This window comes from Heliangelus exortis, chromosome 4 (assembly GCF_036169615.1).
Source record: "Heliangelus exortis chromosome 4, bHelExo1.hap1, whole genome shotgun sequence".
In the NCBI taxonomy this organism is placed as follows: domain Eukaryota; kingdom Metazoa; phylum Chordata; class Aves; order Apodiformes; family Trochilidae; genus Heliangelus; species Heliangelus exortis.
In genome coordinates, this window is record NC_092425.1 from 1,029,274 (window position 1) to 1,049,157 (window position 19,884).

General features: G+C 43.9%; 1 protein-coding gene and 1 long non-coding RNA gene across 15 annotated transcripts in view; one reads left to right on the plus strand and one right to left on the minus strand.

Annotated features, from left to right (window-relative positions):
• Window positions 1-19,884, minus strand: part of ADGRL3 (adhesion G protein-coupled receptor L3) — a 406,353-nt gene that overhangs the window by 296,616 nt on the left and 89,853 nt on the right. For 2 of the 14 annotated variants that reach the window (XM_071742539.1, XM_071742534.1), the window contains exon 1: window positions 5,391-5,741. The exons of the other annotated variants lie outside the window; for them this stretch is intronic. The gene's annotated coding sequence lies outside the window, so the exon portion shown is untranslated. Of the gene's footprint in view, window positions 1-5,390; window positions 5,742-19,884 lie in introns of those variants that run through there. 14 annotated transcript variants of the gene reach the window in all.
• LOC139795641 (uncharacterized) lies at window positions 5,681-8,026 on the plus strand. The gene is made up of 2 exons (XR_011725617.1): window positions 5,681-5,827; window positions 7,303-8,026. It is a non-coding gene; the product is annotated as an uncharacterized lncRNA (long non-coding RNA).

Genomic DNA, 19,884 nt, shown 5'->3' on the forward strand with positions numbered 1-19,884 from the left:
GCTACATGCAGAAGAAAAACCACTGTGGGCTACTTAAGACAAGCACATTTTCTTGTCCCCGTGGCAATTTTTTTGCATGCACATGGAATGGTATTGATAGCTGCAGAAAAAGAATATTCCTTTTTCTTTCCTTGTGCTAATTTACAAGTCATAAAAAATAATAAATTCAAACTTATGTTGCGATAAACAGAACTGCAGTGGAGCAGAGCACTTCTCCTCTTTTGCTGCTGTCTACCTCAGCCTTCTTAATTCATGCCACATTTAATCTACACGTAGGAAGTCCACATTTGTTTTTAATAAAAGAAGGAAAGTAATGAGAAGTCAAGGAACGGTTTCCTCAGGCCAGAGACTTCAAAGGTGAGCCTGGCAGCTGGTCTTGCATTTATTGTTTGCATCAAGCTTAAGGTTTTTCTGAAGAGCAACTGCCCATTTAAAATAATTATAAGCTGCAACTTAAAACTGAATGGCACATGAATGTATGATAAAACACTTACACCATTGTCCAAATTTCAGCATCAGCCCTGTGTCAGAGAACACGTAGCTCCAGATGCTAAATTAAAACAATAAGTACAAGCTGAAAACGAGCATATTATTCTTTCAGCTAATGCAGAAGGGTCATGCTGCTTAATGCAAAAGCAATGTTAAATGAAAGTATGGACTACATTATCTCAACCTATGAGCTGCAACAACAGCTATGTCTGGTGTGCCTATCAGCTAGAGCTATCCTGGAGCAAGAGACCAAATCCCCAGTACAAAACTAATTCCACTGAGGGATTATTTTATCTCCTGACTATTCTCTCAGTACAATTTCTGAACTACAGCTGAGCTGGTAACAATAGGGAATATGTGAGAAAAAAGAAATAAAGCCACCCTGTTTGTTGCTTATTCTACAGTTTTACTGCTCACTCAGGACTGTATCTGAAGCCAATGCAAAGTCTTGCCCAAGAGGGGGAAGCCCTTAAAAAAAGGACTATAGCAGCAGATAATGAGCATTACGATTCAGGTTCATGACTAAAATTCCAAAGGAAAAGGTGCTAATTCCACAACACAAAAATCCTTCAGGATACACAACGTGCAAACATTTGGGCAGGCAAAATTATGAAATAGGCAGCTAATTTGTGTATCACAGGCACCACTGCTAAACACAGCGTTCCTTCCAGTTGATACCAGTTTGTAGTGTGTGTTTGTGTCCGTGTGCATTTATTTATAAACACACGCACACTTTATGATCTCCCAGTGCATACTCTGAGTCAGCAGATAGAAGGCAATGTGTTAGAGCAGTGTTTAAAATGACACCCTTTACAAATGAAACCATCTAAATCCGGTGTTAGAGAATTAATGAGCTTCTCATGTAAATCACGCATAATTTACAGTGGAATTTGTCCTGGTGCCAGCAACTGCTTACACTGCATAGTAATGAAGTCAGGGCTTGGGAGACACAAAGCTCTCTGCAGCCTGTTTGTGTCCTGCCTCTGCTTTTCCTCCCAGTAACCAAAACACTACAAACCCTTCCAAAGAACAATATGAGGCAGCAAAGAACACAGTCTTCACCTCCCATTTCTCCTTTCCACCTCTGGCTGAGGAAAGCTATACCCATTGCCCGAGGACACTCATTTGAAGAGCTACTAATTCTCATTTAACAATGTTTTAAAGTTTGGGCACAGCCCAACAGCTTTGGGTTGCATATTCAAGATGAAGAGTCATACTCCTGAAGTCATTACCTGTGTTTTAGACAAAAGGAAGGGCACAGACAGCATCAGGGAGCAGAGAGGAACCCTTCTCACCAGACAGACATGCTTAAGGGATGCAGCCGACAGGCATAGACCCAGGGCCATGCTGAAAGCATCTCAGGTTTATTGGTCAAATCCCATTCCTGTTGGGGGAAAAAGTCTGCAAAATTTCACAAACAAAGACCTGAAAAAGCCCATTTATCTTTTTGCTGATTAAAGCACTAAAGCACTGTCCTCTAATACCACCACCCTGCCTCCACCCTTATCATCCTCTCAGAGCACCCCAACAAACTGCTGCAAAGCAGGACCCCTCCGGTGTCCTGGCAGGAGAAGAGCTGAATTCCTCCTCCCTGTCCCCAGCTGGGGACACAGCTGAGAGCCATAATACCTCCTCCCAGGCAAACAAGGCAGGGCCTGAATTTGGCACACATGGGCAAACCTTCCTGCTCCCTCCCTGCACCTGGGGCACCCAAGCAAAACAACTTCTTGGTTCCCAACCTTTCCTTTCTTTTAGGGGGACTGTGGCTCTGTGGGTTTGAGGGGTGCATGGAGACCCAGCAAGGCTCCCAGCATGCAGGAAAGGGAGGAGGAATGCAGGATGTGCATGGAAGAGCTTGTCCTCCTCTCCCAAAGCCACAAATACAAACCTGCTTCTGTATCACCTCCACAGCCTCTTCTAAATGTATTTACAAGGGCTCCCCTCTCTGTTCCTTTTTGTTATTACAAAGTATCCACATTTGATTCCTGGGCCATACAAAAAGCATTCAACTATCCTTCCTCTTTTGGACTCTGCTTCCCAGCCACAGGGAAGAGCTCCTCAACAGACCCCTCCTCAAACTGAGTCAAAGGAAGCCCATATTGTAAAACATGGAGGATCACACTTGCATTGGGCAAAGCTGTGCAGAAGGAAGCAATAAAAAGCAGTTTGGCTTTTTTTTTTTTTTTTTTTTTTAATCAAAGGAGACATTCTGCCCAGGTGTTCTCATTACTCCTAATAGCAGTGACCATGGCTACTGATGGAGGCAGACGAGCAGCAGGTGTAAGAATATCCCCATTAGCACTAGTTAGGTATCTGGGGTGCCAACACCCCAGTCTCAGCAGGTGGAAGAGCTTTCTCAGGTGCCACACATTGCCTCTGATTTGTGCTTTTACTGATGGAAGTCCCATCCACAGCTGCTGCTTGGGGCATTTATTGTTACTGAGCAAGGCAAGCAGGTTCAGTGGAATGGAATCCTATCTGGATTTCTTCACCTTTCTCCCTTCATTGCTACTGGCATCTACTGCCCAGTCCAATCCCATTGACTTTACTCTTTAGACATTTTCCTGCCTTTTTTTTTTTTAATTCCAAGCATCCCTTTCCTGACTGTTCCCTGACTGTTAAACAAGAAAAGGTGCCCAGCAAAGCCCAGAAAACTCAACATGCAGAATGCAATTTGTGTTGTAGGGACACTGAATTATAATGTACTCACAGCTACAAGTAGAGCCAAGGTACTACCTTAAGTCCCTGCTTCTCAGATTTAATTATGAAAATGAATCAGGATTTCCCACTTCACTATTGGTTTGAAAACCTGACGTTCAGCAGGCAATAGAGTACACCTCTGCTGACATCTTCTTCCATATTTCTTTGTTTTTCTCACTGAGTTGGCTCAGAAAAACCTATGGGGCTTTTTGGTGGTGAACTCTACTCCACAGGAGTGAAGACTCCATGATCTGAGCTTTATTTTGCACAGCAAATGTGGCATAAACAGAAGCACACTTGAAATTCCACTGCCATTGGGCCCAAGAGCATCAACATCAAAGCTGGTGCCAAGTCCTGTTGGAAACCCTACCAGCCTGTCCCAGCTGAGCAGCCGCTGCACAGGGTTCTTCCAGACACCTAAACATGGGATTTTCTCCCAGTTATGTGATTTTACAAAAGGTATCTCACACAAAATGTTCAGGCTGCCCACACATGCACCTTCACCTTGCCCCCCTGCTGTCCCCAGGGGGTGAAGCAAGTTCTGTATTCATCTGAAATACTCATTAAATAAAACTCTAGAAATAATGGTCTCTTTGTCTGTGGGTGGTCAGGAAATGATGAGCCAAAGCTCTAAGTAGCCCTGACTTCTCCTTAGCTTATCTCAGTGGTCATTAACTGGTCATTACTGGTGGTGATAGAGGCCTCTAATGCTTCCCTATAATGCAGCATCGGCTGCACACCTCCACACTGTCCTAACCTGACAAGGTATTCATGGAAGAAAATAAAAGTGTAATCTCCTGCCAGAGATCCATAGACATCCCCCTGTAAAATAAAATAAAAAAACAAGGGAAAGATCTGTGAAATGGCTTCTCACAAGTAGAGCTGGAATCATCTGTCTCCTCCTTCACTTTGCAGACTTTCCTCAGGACCTGTCCACTCCTCATTACACACAAGTAAAATTAATTCCATTCTTGTATTGCACCCAATAAAGCTTCTCAGAGCAGCCCCAAATTACAAACATTTATGTGATGAGTTTCTATAATCAACAGAGAATTTTTAAGAGGTCTTTCCACTGTTGAAGCTCTGCACCAAGACAGGTGCTTCCTATGCCTCCCTAGAACTGCAAGCAAGCTTCCTCTAAGTTGCAGAAGGCAATACTGCTTAAGCCTTAAAATCTGCCACATTACAAATATTGTGGTCGCATAAGCAAAATAATTACCTTGAAGGCTCAGAAGTTCCACCACATTTAAATGACATGGAAAAAAAACCCACAAGCAAACAAAAAAAAATCCCACAACCCACCCCACAACAACAGTTAACATTGCTTAAAGAAAATCCAGTTCTTCTCTAACTCCCCCAGATTTTGTAATGCAACCTTTTTTTGCATGTTTCTTAAGGAAGCCACAGGAGTACAATCACCCATTTTCGGTGTATTACTTGTCCTGCCTCCCCCACTCTGTACCCCTGAACCCACTGGTTACTTTCAATCACATTTGAAAGAAGGGTAGAAAAATAAATTAAATTATTTTTTTTTCATTATTTGTGAAGACAGGCAGCTGGACAGAGGAGGAGATGGCAGTCAGCCTGCTGCCTAGAGAAAGGGAGGTAAAATTCATCTCTCAAAAGATACCAGAAGATAGAAGGGTGACTAGTCAGTAAGCATAAGCAATAAAAAACTAAAAGCTAATGCTTCACTCAAAAATGAAAACAAGACAGGAACTGTGACACTCTGCACAAAATCTCTTGTTAAAATCAGCTTGAGTACCACAACACAGCTCAAGAAAACTGGACTCCCTGCAGCTCAAAATGATGCTGTTCCTGTGCTGGGGAGCCTGGCTATACAGCCCTCCCTCCTTCCAGCAGTGTTTTATTAAAGAAAATCACTATGTAAAAAAAGAAAAACAAAAAAGGAAAAAAAAAGAAGCCTGGGGGACATTTTGTCCCCTTTCCCCTCATGATTTCAACTTCCCCCCTCCCAAGGGACACTGCTGGCCTCCTCCCTGTGTCCCTGCTTTGCACATGGCTACCCAAACCCAGCTCCCCAAAACCCAGGGAACAGCTAGGGCCATGTTGTACATCCACAAACTTTCCTTGATGGGCCCAAAAAGGCACTCACACTTTTTTTTTTTTTTTTTTTTTTTTTTTTAAATGGAGGTTCCCCCTCCATGAGAAGCTTAAGGCCTCCTGCCCCCGGGACTCACCTCTTGGTTACTTCAGCATTCTCCCCTAGGGCCTCTCAGAAAGTCACTGCCATGCCTTGGTTTTCTCTCAAAAAGCTGCCGGGAAGGTCCTTTCTGCACCTTGAATCCCACTTGGATGGTTTTCTTCCACGGTTACCTCACACATCCAGAACAAATGCTGCACTTTTTACCTCAAAAGTTCCTTTTTTCCATGGCTCATCTCCCCCGGGAGCATTACCTCTCCTGATACCGAGATGCGCCTCCACCCTTCCACCAACAAGCGACTCTTCCCCTCCGAGTTTCCACGCTTAAAAACCAATCAAAACGGGACGGGACCGGAACCGGCAGACGGCGAAGTAGCAGCACCAGCGAGCTGTGTGTCCCAGCGTTAGTTTTTGAAGCGAACGGGGCGGTTCCGGAGCCGCGGAACCCGAGGGAGAAGGAGGAGGCAGCTCCAGGTGTGAGGCAGCGGGGCTGAGGCGGCGCGAGACGGGCCCGTGAGGGAAAGGGCGGGAGAGCACAGCCCGCCTCGGAACTGGGCCGGCAATGGCGGCTCTGTCCAGCCCACGGGTGAAGACCCTGGGTCAAGGCCCTGGGTCCTCCTCACCCTGCGGGAAAGAGTTTACCCGTGGAGTCCCCGCCGTGCGCTGAGCGAGGTGCTGAGCAGCGCGGAGGCGGGCAGGGGAGGCAGGTCCCTGTGAGGCAGAGCCCGCCCTGCCAGCACGCGGCTGCCCCGCAACCCTGCGGGACCGCACAGCTGGGAGGGGGCAGCGAGATAAGGAAGAGATGTGGGGGCACCCCCTGATAGCACCGGGGAGCGGAGCGCCGCAGCACCTGCAGTACGAGGAGCGGCTGAGAAGGCTGTGTCTGTTCAGCCTGGAGAAGAGAGGGCTCAGGGAGACCTTCTGGCCACGTTCAGTCCCTTCAGGGCAGCTCCAAAGCAGAGGGAGACTCTCTGTGTACAGAGTCCCGTGGACAAGAGGAGGGGCAATGGGCACAAAGTGGCTCCTGGGGAGATTCCCATTGCACACCAGAGGAAAACTTTTCACTCAGACACTGGAATGGTCTCCCAGGGGAAGGGGTGGATTCCCCCGCTCTGGAAAGTTTTAAGTCTCAGCTCCGTGGGGTGCTGGGACATCTCATATAAAAAGTAATACCAAAAGGGTTGGAGCAGATGATCCCTGAGGTCCCTTCCAGCCTGGCAGTCTGTGACTCCATGATTCTTACACTGGCATCCCGAAAGGAGAAAGGCATTGCTGAATATCTCTGGTTGTTCCCTAAACCCCCTCTTGCTGCAATGCAGAACACAGACCCCAGATCTGCTTGTCAAGTCCCACAGACACAGATATGCACTAAGGAGGGTATAAAAACCATCCCTGGCTTTGTAGCTGCCACTAAAATCAACAGATGCAGTTCTAATTGTAGCTGTAGTCCCTTCATACAGTGGAAATGTACCAGAGCTTGCTTTCTGGCATGCTGAGGCTGGCAAGTGGTGTGCCTCACTGTCCCACTGCCCGCTTACAACCTGGCTGTAACAATACCTTACAGTGCAGGGGTTCTGGGGCAGGTACCCCTCTCTGTTCTAGCACATCTGCTCCTGGTCCACCTCTGGAGCTCCCAGATATTGCAGAGACTGGATAATATTTGGATAATAACACTAACAGGCTCTGCTGTTTGTATTACAGTGCCTTTGCTGTCATCAGCATGCCTTACAGCATGCCTTATGTCCCTTACTATCTCTGCACAGCAATTTTGGAAGTGTCCTAGAAAGCCTGATTTCCCTTTAAATCTCTGAGGATTCAAGGGCAGGGCCTGAGTGCCAACTGGCACTCCCAGCATCTCTCAGCCCTCTTCCTCCCCTCAACACATTTTTACATCCTTGTCTTCCTCAGCTGGGTCACCTCCTATTAGTCAGAGCCCTGTTTATTTTCAGCAGAAGGGAAGAGGAGACCAAATTAACAGAAAACAGGACAGATTTCTGGATTTCATCAAAGTCTGCAAGGTTCTGTCCAGCACGGACAGAAGAAATGGCTTGACAAGGGGTTTGGAGAACAGCAAAGCAAAACTGCAGGGATGCTTGCTGAAAGGAGTCCGTGAGACCCAAACATTCCAGCATTCCTGCAGCCTCAGGGAGCAAGCATCCCAGTGAAGGGAAACTTGCAGTTTGCCCCATCTACCCTACCTGAGCTTGCTGCTGATCAGTGTCTTCAGTTTTGGAACTTAAAAACTTGTAATTAAGCAGAGAGGGTGCATATGAGCCAGTGTCTGCTGAATTAATAAAAATGTATCGTGTGTTTTATTTTTTAAACAAGCTTAATCTCATCAAGGCTCACGACTGATCTTAGAAGGGTGCTGTAATTTAACAGCAGAGATGAGACACATTGGATGGCTCTATCAAATTTTTGTGTCTAATTTATAGGAATTACGCAGAAGCAAAAAGAGACATAAGGTTCCATGTACCCCTGAGTTCCTCAGGCTCCCTTGAAAGGAAGAAGATTTTTAAAGAAACAACAAAACCAACCAAAAACTCCAGACAGTTAGACATTAACATTATTATCTCCTTGTACACTGCTGTATATCTTGATGAGCTATTTGGCATTCCAATCCTTATGCCTGCAAAGAGAATAAAGGAAGGCAAAATGTTCTGCAAATGCAAACATATGACTACATTAAGCTGAGTATCTCCTGATATCTCCCTATAAAATGAAAGCAGTGCTTAAATTCTAGTTCTGGAGTACCTGAACTCCACAGAGGAAAAGCAGTTCTTAAAAAGATCTATTATTGAGCAGCCTGTGTGATAACACATCCTCTTGTTAATATAAAGGAGGTTGGGAAGGCTGTGGCTGTGAGTGATGGATTCTGAAGGAGTGCCTGTGTGTATCTATCAAACCAGACTGGTTGCTGTCAAAGGAAGAACAGAGGTCTTGGAAACCAAGAGTGGGAGAGAGAAGTTTTAACAACAAAAATATAACAGTAATACTTATCAGCTTCCATTGTTTCTGCAGACAAAAGGGCAATCACTTTTATTCTTCTGCATCTTGTTAAGTCTCTAATTTCTTAACAATTAGGACACCAAATTAATATGAAAGAGGATGCAATTAGTGAAGAACTAAGGAGGGCAGAGAGAGACAAGGGGAGAACTCCTGAATGCTCAACTCACTCTACTTTAAGAACACTGAGATGAAACCAGCTCAAACACATTGTTAACTTCAGTAAAATGAGATGGGAAACACCATGGAAGGAGAGACATGAAACTAGACCTCCATTCCCTTTCCTGTACGGGCTGTGTGTGGGAGAGAATTGTTCCTACATCTCCACTGAGGATTTCACCTTCACCACCACTGCACACACACCTCCTCCCTGTGATCTGGATGGGAACTGGTAAAACCAAAAGGTTTCTTCTCTTTTCTCGGGTGACACCTACCTAAGACATCTATACATCTCTTGTCACTAGCAGATTCCTAACAATTAGTTTCAACAGCTTTTCTTTTAGAAATCAGAAAGGAAGTACATGAAAATCCTACATTAATTTGCAGCTGTGTAAGCCTCCATCCCAAGATGTTCTGACAGAAATAAATAAGTTGTTAGCATATTAATACTGACACTGGTTTTAGAATTTCTCACGTGGAAAAAAAAAAATCAATTTTCAGAAACTGAGATGAAATATGTATACATGGTGGTTTCATTTTGTTTCCAATTACCTTTTCCCAATATTAACACTTTCCATACACAAAGTCTTACAAATGGACCCCCTCAGCATCTGAAGGGAAGGGATGGTGGCAGAACATCCCTAGCATCACAAGGAGATCACAGCCAGAATACAACGTGGAAGAAGGGAACAGAGGACTTCAGGTTTAATAAATGTGGTGGTCTATATGCATGCAGGTCGACCCGTGATTACTACCCCTTTTCAGCCTGCAGAAAATGAAAAATGTCACAATCAAGCTGAGATACTCTGCCGTTACTGCAAAGGCCCTTGGTGGTCCCTGCAGAGATCACCCAAGAAGTGATGGGGATAAGTCTGCAGTTAGGTGAATTTTGCTTGCACGGGAGGAAGAAGTTTCTTAGCAGTTGCTCTGGGTGGACAAAATCTCCGGCCTGGGGTATAAGGGTAATTTTGCACTTCCCTTTTCTAGTACAGCATGTATATATACATTACTCACATATGCTTTTACATGATTATATAAACCTTCCCAACCAAAATACTTGACTCTTTCCCTGGGGAGCAGATGAAAGAGCACATACAGTTGTGCACTGCTGGAAGCTATTTGGAAAGTGCAGCAATAAGAGAGATTTCAAGAAACAACAGAGGAGAGAAAAACAAAACCATACGAAAGAAGGACAAAGCTGTGTGTCCACCCAACCCAGCCGAGCTGATCAAACAGATTGGGTTTGAGTGAAAAATTACCTTAGATGGAGTGTTATCAGTCTATATATGTGGATACACATGACAAACTTTTTTTAATAGTGTAAACATGTAAGGAGAAAAAAAAAACCAAAACATCGACTGGTTTACTTTAGGAACCCTAAATGTGAACTTCCTGGCATAGCTGCAGCTAAGCCCTGGACTCAATCATGCATGTGTTTTGCATTATTTTTACTGACTTTTCAAACTCATAGAAGGAGAAATTAAAGAAAACCTCAACAACTAGTCACACAACCCATCTTTCTGGGCTCCTAATCCCACACTCCTTTACAGCACGGTCTTATTTTAAACACCTGCGTAATGCTGTTGCAGTCAAGGAGATTACTCATGGACATGAAGTCAAAGATGTGAATCACTGGGGTGTCCCTACTGACAGACAAGGCACAGCTCCCACACACAGCTCTTGAAATGCAAAGCCACGATGGCTGAGTTTTTCTCCACATTTTTTCAAGGGGAAAGCTAAAATAAGAAGTGATGTAAGCATGAGATGCCTCGGCTGCTCATCTCAAGTCTATGGGAAGTCAGAAGCGTCTCCAAGGCAGCTGGGAAGCCAGGGGTAGGGTGAGATGTTAATGCAACCCTTGCCTGACCCCCAGTCACAATGCTAAAGCCACAGTGGATTCTTGTAAAAAATTCATATAACCTGCAGCATCTTTATGGAGATTCAGCAAAATGCAGGAAGGTCACCAACTAAGTAAGCATCAAATGAAGGATTACCATGATGGATAAGGAAGCCGAGCCATTCCAGGAGGAAAGCAGACCAGGCAATTTCCATCTCCAGAGGGATCATGTCTACCTGTCTGAGCTGAAGGGAATCAACTCTATTAACTCTAAGTCCACCAAAGGTCAGTAACTATCACTCTGCTGCCCTGGAAGAAACACGTGTTCCACAGATACCTTTTGGGTTTTCCCCCCCTTTTGCTGATCTCTAATTCAAGTATGGACCACTTCCAGCCCTGAATCTTGTTTAAAGTCACACCAACCCAGGCATAATATTTCAAGCATCCATAACTGGGTTCTTTAATTGCAACTTGCTGTGAATTCATGATTTATTCATTTCAGGATGCACTCAAAAGTCTAGCATATCACCGTGATCCCCACACAGCACACTCTTAGCTTTAAAATTTCATAAACCACCACATACTTGACAAGTTGAAAAGTTAACACAGGTTACAAGGCAGAAGAAAAAAGCATGCTGAGTTCTGATCAGCTCAGCCCCCAGAACTCCAGGCTTTTCAGAAGTGCAGCACAGCTTGCTATTAAAAAGGGGAACTCTATTACAATATTGGCTTTATGGTCCATGTTTCCCCATTCCTCAGCTGAGATAAAATAAATGTCTCCTCTTTAATGAAAGCCATACTTACTTCATACATTCTCACTGTAAACTATCAAACAGGCCCTCTGTCTTAGGAATAAGTGAAGTTTCACTCACAGCTTTCTCTAAAGACCTTTGAAAAGGAAATGGCTGGTGAGGTTACTCCTACACGAGCAGTTAGGAGCCACCAAGAACTGCCCTGCAGCCCCAGCAAACCAATGTCCAGCTCCATGCTGAGTCTGGGGTGTCCTCAGGGGGAGCAGAAATATTGCTTATTGGGAAATGAGGAATCCCTTAGACAATCCTCTAGTCTTCAACAGTCAAGGACTATTCAAGGCATCTTATTTAAAAGAAGAAACCTCTGTAGAGAAACTAAGTGCTACAAAATTAAGCCTGGGAAAATTTCTACAAGGGTAAATCAAAGTTCTCAGCCTGCAATCAGTAAAGAAACATTACAGGCACACACAGACAGCATTAGGTGTAACAAAAATAAATAACACAAAAAGCTTAGCGACATTAGAGGCATTAAGTTACATTTGGGGCCCAGAGACTCTTTTTAATGTCTACTGAATTAGCCCAATATTTTTTGTGTGCTCACCTTGATCCCAGGGACTTCTGCTACTCACAAAGCAGCTCTTTTCAAGTGAGCAGGCAGCAAAATGAGAAATACAAGGTAAATCTCTTTTCAGCCCATGAGGGATGATGCAGCCCTTGCACACGTGCTAAGGCTCAGCACCCACTGCCACAGGTCTCCCTCAGGCTTTGGCTGAACATGTGAACCACCATAGGAAGTGTTAAAGGATGACAAAACTGCCCTTCAACTGGTTTTCAGGTCAATAATTAAAATTTTCAGAGCAGCTTACCATTTTGGTTGTCCTGTGAATGGACTTCTTCAGGGGGCAAGCAACAAGAGTAACTCACTTTCATCTCAAAAAAAAAAAAAAAAAAAAAAAAAAAAAAATTCCCAAAAGGACCACAGCTAAGCCAGAGAGTTTGTGTCTATGGCACCAGAGTATTTGATTAGCACTTGTGAAAATATACCTGCGTGTCATGAAAAATCTCCCAGTGGGCCACGCTGCACGGTGTTTTTATTTTCCCAATGCAAATGGAATTGAAGCAGTTTCACAAAGCCTGTTTTGTTAACAAAATCAGTGTGATGTACTTCTGCCTCTCCCTTACCTCCAATAGCAAGGGGGGCTCCACTCCTCAGCAGGGGGGGAACACGGGCAGGTGGGGATTTGGTTTCTGTACCCAACTCAGAAATCAGGAAGGCCAGTGAGAAATCTGAAGCTGGTTTGGTAAACAGTGAGCTGATGAGAAAAGACAGATTGCTACAGGCTGGGCTGCTGCCTCCTGGAAGAACCAGTGCTGCAAACTTGAACAGAGGCACAATCCAGTGAAACCCAGTGAGATTCAGGCTAATCATAAAATGTGACATGATGGCAAGACTGAACTAAATTACTGCTTCTCGTCCATTATGCCTTTATTTTGGATTAGGGAAACAAAGGCTGGGAATCAAAATGTCAGGCTTTTTCATCCCCGACGGGTTCCTATGGATACCAAAAAGGAAGAAAGTGCCTTGATTCTTATAAAGATAATTAGCATAACTTTGGAGTAAAAAATAGGTAGAGCTATTAGGTGCTCAGACAGCTCACACTTGGATGAAGAGTTCTGGAAATACCCTTTAATGCTAAACTAAATCCTATCACTAAATTGATTTCTAAAGGCAGTACCTACGTTTATTTCATGCACTTTTCATGACATTTCATTTCTTTCCAGAAAATTTTACGTACAGGCTTTTGTTTCTGACAAGAATTCTGTTAGAATGTACACTGCACTGCCCATTGGTTCTTCTCCCTTCCCTGCTGGATTTTGCAATAAGTTGTAAAAACCTCCTCAGACAGAGAGGACTCAATAACTCAATGCAAAGTTTAGTAAAGCTAACTAGTATTACATGCAAAATTTTCCTTGTGCTACACTCCCCAGCCTCTTACCCTCTTAGAGCTGAGGCCACTAAGGCTGTAAGTTGGTTTGCCTGTAGTTTCTATCCCCGCATTCTCAACAAAGAAAGAAAAGGCTGTTTAAAAACTTCTGATCCTCCCTGAAGTGATACTTGCAGCTGCCCAAGAGTTTCAGCAGAGAGCCTGCTGTCAGGAGTCCTCTCCCCATAAATCTGTCACCACTGGTTGACTCCCTCCAAGAGCTACTTGCATGCAGAAATAAAGCCACATCACTGGGTTGCTTTCAATTACTCTTCTGTATGAATGTCAGTGACATCCAGAAGGCCAAAACCCCAGCTTCCTTAGGTATTTGTTTAGTCATCTGAAGTTCAATTAAGTGAGACTGACTTCTCCTCTTCCAAGTCAAATCATGCCTGCATTGCTGGGTCTGTAGTTAAAGGACAAACTATGCAGTGAGCTCACTCTCCAAATTACTGACACCACTGTCTTTCCCTGGACACTGCAGCATACACGGGGACAATGATTAATCACTTCAACTCTACCAGCCATTATTTCTAATTAAAAACTAACCCATAAATACCTACTTTATAGCTAAGTCTGTGTGGTAAATAAATTCAAGTGGTCAGTAAAACATTCACAAAGGAAATTACCTTTAAAAAATGACTTTTCATTACCAAGTGTATCTTCCTAATTAAAATGGCTGTTTCCCCATACGTATCCCACCAGCACAGACTGCAATAATTACAGAATCTTTGGAAGTACAATTCTCAACAAACCCATTAAAATAACTTCTTGCCATCATCTGTTCAATGGAAAGTATTGCATTTTAATATAATGTTATGCTTCTCAATGTTGACAACTTTACTGCTTCTCCATCTCCCAGCCAGACGGTGAAGAATTCAAGCACAAGCAAAAAGAAAACACACAAACTGTGTGAACAGGCAACTGGAAACATGGTAAATGTTTACACCTCCAGCTAAAGCTTGAAGAGGGGAAATTAGGTTGGACATAAGGAAGAAATTCTCTCCTGTGAGGGTGCTGAGCCCCTGTCCCAGGTTTCCCAGGGAAGCTGTGGCTGCCCCATCCCTGGCAGTGTCCAAGGTTGGATGGGGCTTGGAGCACCCTGGGCTGTGGGAGGTGTCCCTGTGCATGCAGGGGGTTGGAACTGGGTGAGCTGTAAGGTCCCTTCCCTCCCAACCCATCCTGTGATTCTATGAAATCTCTAGGTCAGCCTTGCTTTCCAGGCACATCTCAAACCTGGAACACACCAAATTTCTTGGGAAAACCCAGGCTTTCCCTGGTAGGAAAAAGCCCCTTTTCTTACAGCACAAAGAAGCTGCTTTGAAGCACCCCTCAGCCCCTCCCCCAGGGTGGGACTGCCAGGCCAAGACACTGTGTGTGGTCAGCATAAAAATGCAGATGTTAACACCCTCCTAGTCACTATTTCACATTTAGCATGGGCATAACTCTCTCTATACAAGGAACCCTTAAGCCAACTCCTCTGCCTTAAAAGTTCCATAAGGACACAGAAAGAGGAGCAAACTTCACCGTTCCCAATGGATCACGTGGCAAAGCAATGCAGCCCTGCTCCTTGCTATGGTTTTAGTGGCAAGGGCAGAAAATGGGACCTCAGACCCTGAGATGTGTTTTACGTGGCTTGAGTTTCCAGAAGGACAGTGCTGGGCACAGGCAATGTTTTCAGAGCAAAGGAAGGAAGGAACAAATGAACTGAGACATGAAAAAAGGCAAATGCTGCAAGCAAAGCAGCAGCTGAACTACCATCTATAAATATTTGAATTATTCTATGCAACATTTCAGAACATGACAAACAGACAGCACTGGGATTTATATTAAAATTATGCCTCTGTGTTGGTTCCTGTATGTGTGTATGAATCATACATATTCTTCAGACATATTGCATATAAAATTATAGATCATAAAAAAACCTAAAGACCAGAGTCTCAAAAGCACTCAGCCCCCATATAGATACTCAGTGAGCAGAGAGAACACTGAGAAAAGCAGCTGATTTTTTTTTTTTTTTTTTTTTGAGGATGACAAGGATGGCAGAAATCACCACCACCACCACCTTCTTCAATTTTGCTAATACACAGCCAGGGTGTTAAGACTTCCAAACCTGAGCCACCTCACTCAGACTCTGAAGTGTGTGTGCAGAATGCACTTGAGAAAGCCTGACCCTAAATGGCCACTTTTACCCATGCTGACTCTGTTCAAAGCCACAACAAAGCCACAGCTCAACATCCAGCCCAGCCCAACCACAGTGCACTTGAAACGTTTACAATGTGCCATGTTTGTTACTGGTTATTTATTCTTTAGTATGAACACCTAAAAAATTAATTACACGCTCTGTCAGAGCTGTCTAATAAATAGGCAATTTCAACTAGAAACCACATAAACCACCCCTGTGCTCTTTTCTCTAAACTCCCCCACCCCTTAAAAGGACCTTCAGATGTTTGCTAAGGGACATTAATAACTCTGAAATCTAGAAACAAGAGGTAAAATGTTGCACTCAGTTCAGTGCCAGGTATTTAATTCCTGCATCATTACTTAGTGGCCACTCATTTTACCTTTACATGATGCTTCAATTATATGGAATTTTTCTGAGACCAGTTCTTGTAACTCTTACCACTTCGGGAGGACAAACCAAAAAAAAAAACCACAAGAGAAAACCAGCAACCTCATCCAAACAAGTCTATCCTGAATTGGAATTGCTCACATGGTTTTATAAGGCTGTTAAGTGCACTGTTAAGGGAATTTACAGCACCAACCTCTGTCTGGTTTGATGGGGACACAGCAAGAACACCTCTGGCAAACTCATCTTCAGCAGCATTTCCACTGAGTGGCAGAGATTTCCTTGGAGGTAACCAGCAGGCAGACTGGACAACAAGGCATGAGAAAACTGGCTTGGGTATGTGTATATATATATATATATATGTATGTTGTGGGTTTTTTTTAAAACGAGGAAGTAAACGTAACAGATGACCTTTCCAGTATGTCAATTGTTGAAAGTGTTCTTTACAGCTTGGAAATGATGTAGGAGGAATCCCAGAATGGTTTGGGTGGGAAGGGACCTTACAGCTCACCCAGTCCCAACCCCCTGCATGTGCAGGGACACCTCCCACCAGCCCAGGTTGCTCCAAGCCCCATCCAACCTTGGACACTGCCAGGGATGGGGCAGCCACAGCTTCCCTGGGAAACCTGGGACAGGGGCTCAGCACCCTCACAGGAACAAACTTCTTCCTGATGTTCAACCTAAATCTCACCCCTTCAAGTTTTAAACCATTGCCCCTTCCTCCTCCCAACCTGTATTCATGGGATTGCCTCCACCCAGGTGCAGGACTCTACACTCGTTGAACTTTATGCAGTTTGCACAAGCCCTCCTTTGGAACCTTCCAGGTCCCCCTGATGCCATCCCTTCCCTCCAGCCTGGGGACCTCCCCACACAGTTGGGTGTCACACACTTGCTGAGGGTGCACTTGGTCCCACTGTCCATGTCACTGACAAAGATTTGAACAGCAGCAGCCAGAGCACAAACCCAGAGGAACACCCCTCATCACACGTCTCCATATCCCAACCCTTTGGGTCCTTGTGCAAAGTGGAGATGAAGCCAGTGCATGCAGAGAGAGGTGTTTCCCTCTTTCCCCAACCACACACTGATTGCCAACCCGTTGTGGAAGTTACTAAAGCAGTTTGTAACTTCAGGCATCTCCTGGCACTTCTGTGGGAGGAGAGTGGTAACCAGCACTACCTAATGCAGCTTAAGGTGTTCCTGGTGTTTAATATATCCTGCCTGGATTCCAGCTGTACCTCCAGGATACACCACGACTAAATGCTGCTAATTACTCTGCACGCTTTTAGCTGACTGGAACTAGAACACTCTTAAATATGCAGAATTCCTGTTAATGAAGTAGAGAGCCACTTACCAAAACATCTCACTCCTACTCCAGTGAGTAAGACTCCCCAATTCACTCACTTGGAGCAAGATGCAGTAGAGACACTGCCTGTGCCAAAGCCAGATGAAGGGTGGCTGCAACAAAATGCTTCACTCCACAGCCAAGCCAGGGAGCCCACATCACCCAGATAATCCTCTAACTACTTCTTACCCACTCCAGACTTTTCCTACTCATTAAGCAGACGAGTTACTGAAGATGATTTAAAACATGAGTGTAACCATCCAAGATCAGCCCCTGTAATGCCCACACCCATGCCACGGTTCCAGCAGGCAAAGTTAATGATTACAAACACCTTGTTATGTCTTCTGCAGTTTCCTTGGCAAAATGCTTGCAGTGACTTTAAATTTAACTGTGCAGGGAAATGAAATGCAAGCTTCCCCAGGCAGCAAACACAAGATGCTTTCAGAAATCAATTATCCATTAAGTGTTTCTGGGGTTTTTTTCAAGCGTTGAATAATTTTGAATAAACAAATAAAATAACCAGCACATAACCCTGCCCATTTAGTCCATAACTGTCCATCATGTTCCCATCTACAAGTATGGCCTCAGCTGGAGCACTTGTGCTAAGAAACAACTGAAATCTCCCTTGTCTGAAATCTAAATATAATATTGACTTCTGAATCGCTCCTGTAACGCTGTGGTTAAGCAGAATGAATTCAAATGTGTTATGTAGAAATAAGCTTATCTATTCCCAACCCTGGAAAAAATCAAAGAAACAAAAAAACAACAATTACTGCTACATTTCTGAAGATTTTGGGAAAGAGTCAGTCAGTTCTGCATGCCCCTACATCCCCACACATATGACACAGGGATTGAAATTGAAACAAAACCATCACAAAAATGATAAAAATTATAATTTTTTTTTTTTTTGAGACTTGTCACCAAGCAGCCTTTGCTACAATTGAGGACATCTGGTAGGTTTTGATACCTCTGAGTATGAGAGGGGCTTCTAGGATTTCAAGCTTGAGAACCTTGGCCCTTCCTTCTTTATATCCAGCAGACTTGGGTGCCCACTTTCAAAGTGAAGTGCAGCCATGTCTGCAGGATGCTGGCTGGGGCCAGGGACCACAGGAACATTTCTCCATGCAAGAGACTGAAAAAATCCTCCTAGCATCTTGGCATTTTCCAGGGATCACCGTTTCTCTGGGCCCTGGAAGTATAAGATAGATTTTTTTCCTTCAAGGCTTTTCATTCCACATTCACCAAAATAAATAAATAAATTTTAAAAAAATAGCTTAACTCTAGAAGGAGAGGAAGGTGTGGTGGGACAGATAAGAAGTTGATTTGAAAAATGACTGAGAAAAGCTTTTTCCCCCTACTTACACCTCCAGACTTACTGAAGTTTAAAATTTGCAATGTTCAGGTTGGCTGATCCCCTCTGGGGCTTTGCATTACCACTAAAAGTTATGGCAGCAAAACCACCTGGATTAGAAGTGGTTACAAACTCCAGTTTGTCTGGGAGATAAAATGGATGGAACAGAACACAGAAAAAAAGAAAGTTCAGAAAAATTCCAGTTTGAATACTGTGACACAGGTAATAATGCTGCACCTCCACACTGATGTTTCAGCCTTTTGGGGTTAAATGTGCACTTTAATGCCCACCTGAAACAGTTTATGTGTCTCTAAGCATAGGTAAAAGAAACCCAAGGGGTAGCTCACTCCCCTGGGCACACAAGGGAGCAGGATTGGGATTTTAAAGAAAATTGGTGTTTGTCCCTATGCAGACAGAGGGATGGCTGCAGCACAGGAGAGAGAGAAGCATCCTCCCAGCTGCAAATGCAGTGAACCAGGACATGACTGAAGGGAAAAAAAATGCTCAGGGTTTTTCAGCTGTTGTGTCATGCAGCAAGCCTGCTGCTCTGCTGCTAATGCATCCTGCCTCTGCCATGAAAACCACTGAACCAAACTCCCAGCATAACACATACAGCTCCAGGTACCTAGCAAGCCTGTCCTCTGGAAGGGAAAAAAGACAGAAAAACCCCAAGCCAGAAGAGACAAGTGAAAAAATGTTCCAAAAGCCAAGAAACAAGTAGTTAATTTCCAAAGAGCTATGCATACAGCATTTATGTCTGTATTGCTGGGGGGAATTAATAACAAACTGTAAGATTTCCATTTCAGGCATTTAAAAAGTCCATCTTATTGTCTTACACAGCAGTGCTTTTATTTGTACACTGTGCTTATATATAGTGTTCCCTCCTGCAAGAAGGGTTAGGTTTCTAAAGTTGTCACTTTTTTAGGAAAATTACAAATTGGCCTATGAAGACAGCAAGAAATAAGAGAAGAAAAAAAAACAAGTCTTAAATGGATAAGGTGTTGCAGTAAGCTCTGACTTCCACATTCAAAGTACATCCTCTTTTATACATTACATGAGAAATCTAATTAAATGCTTCATGGGGGAAAGGCAAAGCAGTTCTCAGGCTGACTATATTTGACCTTTCTTCCTTCAAGGTGACAAACAAACAAACAAGATGCTAATTATTGTCTCAGCTTGAATTTGCACTGATGAAGAAAAAAAAAAAAATGAAGTTTTACTTAGCCAAGGCTATGGGGAAAGGTGTAAACTTGCAGGAATTATACAGCTAGGTTTGACTTTAGTTTGGCTTTTGATGTCCAAAAAAGTATTCACTCTCTCAGGATGCCTTCTCCACATCCAGACTCTCAGCAAAGCTCTGAGCATAAGCACCCAAGTCCTGCCAGCTCCCCTCTGCCCTGCCCTGCCAGAAATCACTTGGTACAAAATTCAATATGCTCAGGACTAGATATAAATAGAAGAGCAGCCTTTCAAAGATTGCTTTGATCAGATGGGATAAAACTGGGCTTGAGTCTTCATCAAAGGAAACGT